Below are 11,730 nucleotides of genomic sequence, written 5' to 3' on the forward strand. Positions count from 1 at the left end.
CATTCACATTTGCTTAAATTAAACCTAATCCATTTAAAACATTACAAATTCTAAATAGCTATAAGTTCTATAAATTGACTACAACATAACTAAATTATGTATTCTGTACAATTTATTTTTTATATATATATTATTACACAACAAAGTATAATTTATAATCGTGTAAATTATGAATCAATAATTGTTCCTTTAAAAAAAAAAATTAAACGACTTTAAAAATAAGTGTTGGGGGCTATTGATTTATGGTTATGAAAAATTTACAATAAATGTTCATTGAACTGAAGATCGCAATGTTTTCAGGCAATTAAATCCTTGTTATTTTGAGTGCTTGGTAACTCTGATTATCGATCATAGTCACTTGTACATGCCACAGTAAGGTAAACCATTTGGGCCGAAGTCTAATGATCAAGTCTTTTTTTTCCCAATTAATTTTATTTTCGAAGTGCAACTTAAATTGCGAATATATTTTCACAAAATAACAAAATATAGACTGACACAAAGACCGCTCATAAATTAGAAAATTATCATCTCGTCAGATTTGTTTTTTTTAAAGTTTAACATTTTGAGCGATACAATTATGTCAGTTTAAAATTGAATTTATTGTATTTTGCCAACACGATGTTTTAACAGTATTTTAGCTATATTTTGTCAGTTGTAAAATCTAAAAAACGCCATGTTTTTTCATTTATTGTTTCGCTTTTTTGAGTTAAATTGATTTGTGAATAGAAAAGCAAGGTTATCTCCCCTGGTAAATAAAATGTGCACTATTTTGCACTTGTATTTTATCTTTTCGCTTTTAGAGGGAAGTGTCAGCAAGTCAATGGAGAAATTTCGAAAAATTCACCAAAATAAATATTATACATACACACACATTTTATAGTATCTCTAATTAAGGAGCAATAAAACAGTATACATATTAGGATCTAGGTATGCTACACATTTTTTTGTTATACATAAATTGACCCAAAACATTTTTATTTGAAATAGAGTTCTGCAGTTGTCCAACAGTTAAGCTTTTGATGCTTAAATTTACCAAAGAGATGCATAACTTAATTATACATGGCTGTAGCTAAGATATTTTCTTTGTGACTGATTGAAAAATAAGAATTAAAAAAAAATATTTTTCTATAATTATTATTTGACTAAAAATTAATTTTATATTCCCAGAATCATGACATAGGTCACACAACTCTCAACACCAATTAACATTTGGTTCGTTACCGCCCGTGGAACTCATTGGGGAGATCACGTGATTACTTACACCAGATACCCAGGTTCTAATCCCGGGTAGGTAAGGTTCATTTCCTGGGAAGCGCAACCCATATATGAGGGGAAACATATCAAACAACTCCTATCTAGAATATATATACATATAATCATTTGGGTGGAGTAACAACATAAGGAATTGGGTGGAGTGACAACATAAGGAATTGGGTGGAGTGACAACATAAGGACTTGAGTGGAGTGACAACATAAGGACTTGGGTGGAGTGACAACATAAGGACTTGGTCATCGTAAAATATATAGAGGTCAAACCGTCAACATGATTTTAGGTCAATGCTTGGGATCAATGCTATTTGTACTCGTCTTGTTATATATGGTCAACTAAAAGGAAACTCCGACATGGTTAAAACGTTATAAGAATGGCACAAACATGTATGCACAATGGTAAGTTAAATAGTTACCTTTTATCTAGTAACGTCATACATCTAGAGAGCAATTGAGACTGTTCTTATCAAAAAACATACACATTACGTATGTATGTACCAAACAAAAATGGACCGATGGCGTTGACATCTTATGTGACAATATACACGTTGATTTTTTTTCTAAAATGTAGATACGTAGGATATAAAGCCCGCTCTGTTTGAGTTTATTTAAAGCAAATGCAGACCCATGTATCAACAGACCCATGTAGCTACAGACCCATGTAGCCACAGATCCATGTAGCCACAGATCCATGTAGCCACAGACCCATGTAGCCACAGATCCATGTAGCCACAGACAAGACCCATGTAGCCACAGACAAGACCCATGTAGCCACAGACAAGACCCATGTAGCCACAGACACATGTAGCCAGAGACCCATGTAGCCACAGACCCATGTAGCCTCAGACCCATGTAGCCACAGACCCATGTAGCCTCAGACCCATGTAGCCACAGACCCATGTAGCCACAGACCCATGTAGCCTCAGACCCATGTAGCCTCAGACCCATGTAGCCACAGACCCATGTAGCCACCGACCCATGTAGCCACTGACCTATGTAGCCACAGACCCATGTAGCCACTGACCCATGTAGCCACAGACCCATGTAGCCACTGACCCATGTAGCCACAGACCCATGTAGCCACAGACCCATGTAGCCAGAGACCCATGTAGCCACAGACCCATGTAGCCACAGACCCATGTAGCCAAAGACCCATGTAGCCACAGACCCATGTAGCCTCAGACCCATGTAGCCTCAGACCCATGTAGCCACAGACCCATGTAGCCACAGACCCATGTAGCCACAGACCCATGTAGCCACAGACCCATGTAGCCACAGACCCAAATAGCTACAGACCCATGTAGCCACAGACCCATATAGCCACAGACCCAAATAGCCACAGACCCATGTAGCCACAGACCCATGTAGCCACAGACCCATGTAGCCACAGACCCAAATAGCTACAGACCCATGTAGCCACAGACCCATATAGCCACAGACCCAAATAGCTACAGACCACTGAAGTTCATGAAGTTTGTTTTGTACTATCGTGTTGTGGTTAATGTTTGTAATTGTGGTCTGAAAAATGTACTCTCTAATAATTTTATTATGATGTTTAATTGTTGGCTTTAGGATTGTTTAGCCGTGGCTATATAGGTAATTTTTTTGGTATAAATAAGCTAATTGCGCTGAATGGGATAAGGGTTATTATTAAGTGAATTTTCTGGTGTCTACGAATACAGGTATTCTAAAAGTTAAGGTTTGAAAAAAATGATATAAATTAATAGTTGTTTATTCTAAGCATTTTATATATTTAAAAAAATCGGATGCAAAATTGTATATTAATTTTAAAAAATATTACAATAAAGAATAAGATATGCCATTACTATTTTTTTCTTATCAATGTTTTAGTATTTATATTCATTTAGGAAAAAAATATGTAAGTTTTTTCCCTTAATTATGTTTTCAATGCATGTCATTTTCAACTATAAGAAAAGCAAACAAAGCATAAATACGACAAACAAGTTAATCATTATGATAAATTTTGACACATTTAATTTTATTTGGTGAGGGAAAAAAACTCGTTTAGTCAAAATTTACTAATAAAGCTTTCATTCCCCAATAATTACTTGTATTTTTTACTGGTTTTAGGATTTTGCTTCCATTTGTTTCTTGAAGTTTTTGTTAGCTTACGGACAGAGTGATATCCTTTATCTGCTGGTAACAAAATTTTAGGTAAGCTGGTTAGTTAGCGGATGATATATCCTCGTATATTGATTTTCTTGGGTTTTTACACACTAGTATATTGATTTTCTCGAGTTATTACACACTCGTATATTGATCTTCTCGAGTTATTACACACTCGTATATTGATCTTCTAGAATTATTACACACTTGTAGATTGATCTTACCGAGTTATTACACACTCGTATATTGATCTTCACGAGTTATTAGACACTCGTATATTGATGTTTTGGAGGGCCTAGTGATAAGCAGGGTTAGGCTAGGTTTTAAATGACAACGATATATTATCCGACAACTAATCAGCTAACATTAAATCTTTGTATTGATTTACGGACGAGTAAATAAATGATTTAAACTTGTCCGTTATCTAACAAAGAACAAAAATAAAATATAGAGTGGAGTGAAATCATAAAAACATTAAAATAAAAGGTTATTAATTGTTATTTTATTTTTAGTACTTTCTTACATTTTCACTAAACGAGGTTTTTGCTTCTCAACTTTTAACAATACAAATTGAATGTTTCATAATGATCACTTTTCTTATATTTATTATTCTATTCTTTTAGTTGAAATACACGTAATAAAATAAAATGAAGATAAAACACCTTAAACTATAATTCTTTAATCGTTAAAAATATTGACCATTTAATTATTAATAAACAAACACATAACTTGTTTAATACTTTTAGATACAAAATTAAAATAAGTGTAATATTGTTTCAATATAATATAAAGTTTGCATGTTAGATACATATTAATATGTTATATTAAATTTTGATAATTAAAAAAGCATAGGTTTTTTTTTAACTACCATATCCGTAGACTATAGAAAGTTTAGATCAATCGATGTTTACTGTTACGTATCGCGTTGGCAAATAATTTGTTTCCTATAATACTATACAAGAAGTAAGACCAGCCAAAGCTCTCACTAACCAAGTTAAATGTACCTCATAACATGCCATGTTTAAATGTATTAGGAAAATTAAAATAGTTTATAAGAAAACTGAAGAGATTTTAATTAAGACGTGATAAAATACGATGTGTATGTGTAAAAATTCATGTACGCTTCGTAATGTAAACCTAGGCTTACAGTCTAACTAAACAATGGGTCTCCAAACGTCTCAGCTCGAGGGCCACCTTAGCTATCAAATAGCAGTCCGAGGGCCACGTTAACTATTAAATAGCAGCTCGAGGGCCAAAAAAAAAAGAATCAAAACATTAATGTTGTTTTAAGTTATTTATTTAGTATTATTTTATTCATTTATTATTTAATAACATATTGCTACACTACACATGAATACCTGTGTTAGTGGGAATGGTGAAATTGTTTTCTGGATGCCAAAATAGCAGACATTTATGTCTTTAGATTTCACGTCTCTTACATCAACAGTGACCTGAGATTATCATCGGACAAGTTTGTTCTCAAAGACATGGTTTCGTTGTAAATCACACACAATGTTTTTTTTTTTTGGCCAGATTTAATGAAGAAGTATGTTAAACTCTATTCTTCTTGAAATGTCTGACACCCATCTCATATTTTTCTTTTTGGTCATGGCTGGGAACTGAGTTAAAGTGAATACTGTTGTCAAAAATATCTCTATGGGCCGGTTGAGGGAGACTCGCGTGTATGTTCTATGTGACAGTGAGTTCCTTGATACCTTACCTACTCACCTCACATACTCAAGTCTGTTTTTAGAAAAAAGTTTCATCATTGAAAGCCCGTTAGACGTGTTATTAATACATGTTACATTATGGTTTTGGAGTTTCATGGAATTATTTCTAGTTTATATTGTTTGAATGTTTATTTTTTTTTATTCTTAAAAACTAGTTTATTAAATAAAGAGTATGGTTTCAATTTGTAAATGTTAAAAAGCAATATTTTAGTAATATTTATGACCCTTAGTTAAAACGATTGCATTGAAAATATGTGTGTAAACTGATTTATTATATAAATTAGATTTAAGCATATACATTCAAGTCATTAGACCAGGGGTCGGCAACCTTTTGAAGCGGAAGAGCCAAAAGTTACAATTTTCAAAATTTCCCTGGTTTCAAAGAGCCACTAACATTTTTTTAATTTCAAATATTTAATTTTTTTATTAAGATTATTAGTATTTGTTCAAGGAGCTGGAGAGCCGCATCTTGATATCAAAAGAGCCGCATGCGGCTCGCGAGCCGCAGGTTGCCGACCCCTGCATTAGACTATTACATGGTTTAAGCAACATAAATCTGTTTCGTGTGAACTATAATTTTGTTTCTTTAAATAACAAAAAAATAGTTAGCATTTATTAAAACTAATACATAATACTTTATCACTTATTGAACCCAAGTATTATTTTTTTTCCAAGTAATTATGACTATTTGTTTTTAAAATTATATAACAATTAACTACGCTGGTTATGCACATTTCATATAACAATAACGATTAAGAAAAATTAACATAAAAGCAAGGTACCATCTTGTCTCTTGAAGGAATCAAGGAATAATTGCCCAAACGACCACAACACGATTTAAGGCAAGGAGAAAATGACAGGACCTAACAGACTCACGTGTGGGTAAAGAAATGAATCTTCATTGAAAGATGTTAGACCAGGGGTCAGCAACCTTTTGAGACGGAAGAACCAAAAGTTACAATCTGCAAAATGTGCACTTCGGTGGTGCAGCTATTCTCGTTGTTTTTTTTTTAATTTTGTTTAAGGTTGTTTTTTATTTTTTTTATTTTATACTAGTTTTGAGTTTTGAAAATTATTATGAAACCGGAGAGCCGCATCTTGACTAAATTGCTTTAGTTACTTTATTATAAATACAATAAATTGTGAAATACTAATATTTTAGCAGGCACAAAGAAATGAAAACGAAACGTTGATGTAAATAAAATGTCCTTTCTTTTAGCATTTAAAATTTCAAACTACTAGGGCATTTATAAACGTGCTAACTACAAAATTAAAGTAGTTTTACCTTGCATTCGATAAATATTGTTATATTATTAAACATTTTTTTTATATAAAATAAAATAATAGATATTAATTTATAAGGCAAAACATTTATATCAAAAAGTAAATTTTCATAATTTAGAAAGTACTAGTGTTTGGTTGTCTACCTTTGCATTTTTTAAATAAAGGAAAAGTATATCAACATATATGATGTCAATTGTTTTCAATGTTAAAACAAATGTTTTTAATAATCAGTTTTTATATATCCTCTAAAAATGGGAAAAATGATTGCATTTGAATATATAATATATAATACCGAAAAACTCTTTAACTAACTAATAAGAAAAGCGTTGTTCTTTATACTGTACTAATAACCCGTACTAACATTTCGTGGTTTTAATTTATCTGTACAGCGGTGCTTTGTTAAATATTTAAAGACCATTTTTATTTTTACGGACATGTAAAAGTATTTTTATACTAGTTAGTTACTGTAAATATTGCTTTTGCTTTCAAAATATATAAAAAGTAGTTTTGAAAGTGTTTTGACCAACGGCTAGATAATTCTGTTAGGTGAAGATGTATGGGTAGAATTAGTAGACGGTACGGCGATTACCATTGGCTTAAAGGCTTCCCCTCTATATCTCTATACGGCGATTACCAGCTCAAATTATTGCTCATTAGCCATATGCAGTGGTCTAGTGATAGAGAGCTTGACTGCAAACGTAAGTCTCGAGTTTGAATCCGGGTTCAAGTCAGTAGACCGTCCATGAGTCCACCCAATTCTGATGGGTAACTAACTCACGTTAGGGAAAGTAAACGCGGCTGGGCATAGTGCTGACCACACTATCTCTTCATATGCCGTTTTCACAGAAAAAAGTGAACTCTACTTCACTTTGAAAGGGAAACTTTACTTTTAGCCAGACAGACTGGCTCAAGCATTTCTCTCACCCATGTTACCAGTCGAGAGACATGTCCATAGCACTACCTGGTTTAGACATGAGGGGAGATTCGGTCACATGACCTACTGGCTTGAGCTCAGGTTACGCACTCGTGACACTGTTGCTTCCAGACTTTTTTTCTCCGGGGGGAGGGGGGCACTTGATATTTTCGGGGGGGGGGGAGGGGGGCAGGAAACATTTTTCGGGGGAGGGGCACTTGATATTTTCGGGGGGGGGAGGCGGTCAACATTTTTTGGGGGGGGGGGGACACTATTAAAAGTGTATGTTTACTATACAAATTCCATCTCGTTTGGGGAGGGGGGGGGCGGTAGATTTTCTTCGGGGGGAATGCCGCCCCCCACCCCCCAAAAGAGATGCCTGGAAGAAACTCTGACTCGTGTTTATAGTATTAACAAGCACGGATACTTCGACTTTAATGCGGGTCGCCAGTGTGAAGTCTAAATGATAAACATAACATAGGACAAGAATTGGTGTTGTAACATAGATAGTACTCTCCAAATCAAGGGTTACCTCAGTTCCTGTAGATGTATGACCACCTTACGGATAACAATCGGGGCAGACTAAAATATTGTCAATGTATTTAAACAAATTAAAACAATGTTAGATTCAGTAAATAGCAGTGATCGTTTAGTGATTACATTCATCCGGGTAGCTAGTTTAGTTGTATCTATGTTCCAAATTGTAATGGTCGGACGTAATTTCCTGCAATTTACATGTGTGTATTACCTGTCAAAATGTTATGCACCATGTGGCTTAGTGACTCAAATGTTAGCCTACTTACTTTCTTGGTATGCTTCTGTAGCATTTTCTATCCAAGAATAAAATACAATGCAGCTGTTATAATGTGTTTTTTTTTTAAGTTTACTCTCGTAGATGGGTTGATGTCCCTAGGTGACTAGTCTTTCCTGCAAAGGGTCCGAACTCGGGACTTCTAGGTTATGCAATCACGCACTCACCTAAATACTTACGTGTTGGTAACGAACAAGAGAACCGTAGGCTTTACACATTGAATGATGTTATGTTAATTGGTTAGAAAATTAGTTAATTAGAAAAATATTATATGGTTAGTAGATTGGTGTGGAGAGTTGGTGGGGTGTTTGATGATTCTAGCATTAAAAAAAACAACTTGGTAGTATATTGGAGTGGAGAGTTGGGTTATTAAAAAATAACCATAGAACAAAACTATATGGTAGTTGATTGAAAATTCTACTCGACATCGGGATGTGTGCAGGACACAGAAGATAATGAGTTGACACATTGGCTATCCTGTTGGGTCACCGCCGAGTGCTTCACGTGCATATACACACCATATTTTATTGTGTTGTGTCCGGGTATTCCCATAAGGTTAAAGTCTTATTTTGTCCGGCTAAAGTTTCAACATGTTTTATTTATTTCACATTCAGATTCATTCCACACAGCACAAAAGGAAATATTTCCAAACAAATGTTTTCGCCAGTTTTATAGTTTGGAGAAACGTGCTCTGAGATTATCGTGAATGGCGACAATATTCGTTTTTTTCAATCAATAATACCTCATCTTATGTTTATTTTCCCTGAAGCTTTATCTTTAGCAAATTTTTTTGCGTAAATTTAAGTAATTTAAATTTGTAATTTCCCTGAGCTCATAAAAATTAGAAACTGCGATGACACATATGCAATGCAAGGCTTCCCTTAATGTGCCATACACAAATTACTTTTAAAAAAAAAACCGGGAGTGATCTCCCCTAAACTTTCTGGTTTATTCTAATACGAGAAAAATGGCCCGTTGAGGAAGGATACACCGGGCGCTAGGTTGATAGTGCTGTCTCTTTTCTCTAAACTAAAACCAACCCATCCCCCACACACACCTACCCCCAACCCCACCCCCCACACACCCCACCCCCACCCCAGCCCCACCCACCCACCCCCACCTCCAAAAAACATGTCTACCGTCCCATTCAACGAAATATAATTATATACTTTAGTTTAGAGAAAAGAGACAGCACTATCAGCCTAGCGCCCGTTGTACCCTTCCTCAACGGGCCAGTTTTCTCGTTGTTATATAATTTTATTACTGGTTTTATTATTCTAGCAGAGCTAGTTAAAATTCTTTAATATGTTTTGTACGAAAAGTGTATGTTTTTATGGGAATAAGTATTATTTCATTTTAAAAGCAATTTATTTTAATATATATATATATATATATATATATATATATATATATATATATATATATATATATATATATATATATATATATATATATATCAGGGGTCGGCAACCTTTTGAGACGAAAGAGCCAAAAGTTCCAATTTACAACATTACCTGGTTTTTAAAGAGCCACAAACATTTTAAGTCAATAGTATATTTGTTTACGATTATATATATATATATATATATATATATATATATATATATATATATATATATATATAAATCCTAAACAAATATCATACTGTATATATATATATATATATATATATATATATATATATATATATATATATATATATATATATATATATATATATATATATATATATATATATATGTATATGTATATATATATATATATATATATGTATATATATATATATATATATATATATATATATATATATATATATATATATATATATATATATATATATATATATATATATATATATATATATACAGTATGTTTACAAAAAAATTGCACTCAAATGGCGATAAAATTAGAGAGAAAAGCGTATTATATATATACACTTAAAATGTAGTATAGATAGTTATCTAAATCATTTCAAAATAAAATGTAAACTAAGAATTGGAAATGTTTTAATTTGCTAACTATTTGCAATTTTATACTCAACATTTCTAAAAACATTGTTCTTCATATTGGCATGTTACCATCATTTATTTGACTAATTCTATTAATTAACAGACTAAATGTCTAATACACTAGTTGCTGTCTTGTATCACACTACAGTCGCCCATAAACATTGATCATCATTCCAATACATATTTTATTTAAAGTTACTAATGAGGTTTGTTTTAGCGATGATAGCTTATAAAGAAAATAGTATGCCTATACCATATGGAAAACATTGAATGTGATAATTCAAAAACTGATAATATCATTTCGTGAAGAATTTTATTCTAGTCGTTAAATATTAATCTGGTCACTTGCGGATATATTTGTGTTAGTTAAAGAATATCTGGTGTGACATACAGTAATGTCTTAGTGTAAAAGTCAAACTAGTCTATATCCATCTTGTTTTATGGATGTGAGGAATGGACAATAAATGTTGGCTTCTAGAGAAGAGAGATACATACTCTTAAAATGTGATTTTTATGGATATCATTCACGGATCATATAGACTTCTGGGTCCATACCGTGAGCCTCACATTTATAAAACCATATTTTTGTTTATGTATACGTAGGTGTTCTGGTGGTGACTTCTGAGGCTGAAGGTGTCTGATGTTCTGGTGGTGACTTATAATGCTTGAGGTGTCAGGTATTCAGTGCCTACATATGGGCATATGTATAGCATGTTCTTATGTTTTTTGATGAGTCTAATCTTACTTATTTTTTTGTTTCTGGTTCCCAGGGTGTGTCCCTACAGGCCCCTTGCTACCATGGTCAATCCCACAGGTCCGTGGCTACCAGTCGTTCAATGGACCATATGGAGTGTTATTCTATTGAACGTTCAAATATGCAGGTTTGAAAGAAAATTGTTTTAGTCGTAATGCATTTATTGTTTTATTCGTAAAGTATGTATCGTTTTAGTCGAAAAAAATTTAGTTGTTTAGTCGTAAAGTAAGTGGAAACCTATGAAAACAATGTGTAAAAGATCTCTAAAACGTAGGTGTTTTACGTCACACTGTGTTACAAGATGTATGTAATTGTAAAACTGTTTCTGACGAAGATTCTGCAATCCTGTACTTTTCTTAAAGGTTTGTACTTTTAAAATCAATTCAAAGAATGCATACAATCTATAATTTAACACCGAGTTCTTCATGTTCGTCATTAAACCTGGGAATGGCGTGGTCTAGTGGTAGACTGCTCGCTTGTTAACCCGATAGTCATGAGCGAGTAACCTGGGCTCGAGACAGTATAAAAACATTTGGACCGTAGTCGAATGGTCAATGATTTTATTAAACCATCTATGCCGTAGTCGAATAATTATATTAATTCGATTGGGCCGTTGTCTAACGGCTATGATTTTATTAAACCATCTATTCCGTAGTCGAATGACCAATGATTGTATTAAACCAATTGGGCCGTTGTCTAACGACTATGATTTTATTAAACCATTCCGACCGTAGTCTAATGGCCGATGATTTTATAACACAATTTTAACCGTAGTGTAATGTTTTATGTTTTTATAAAACCATTAAGGCAGTAGTCAAATGGCCATGATTTTA

Source organism: Physella acuta, unplaced genomic scaffold (genome assembly GCF_028476545.2).
Source record: "Physella acuta isolate Inbredline_101_S28 unplaced genomic scaffold, ASM2847654v3 ptg000083l, whole genome shotgun sequence".
NCBI classification, from domain to species: Eukaryota; Metazoa; Mollusca; class Gastropoda; family Physidae; genus Physella; species Physella acuta.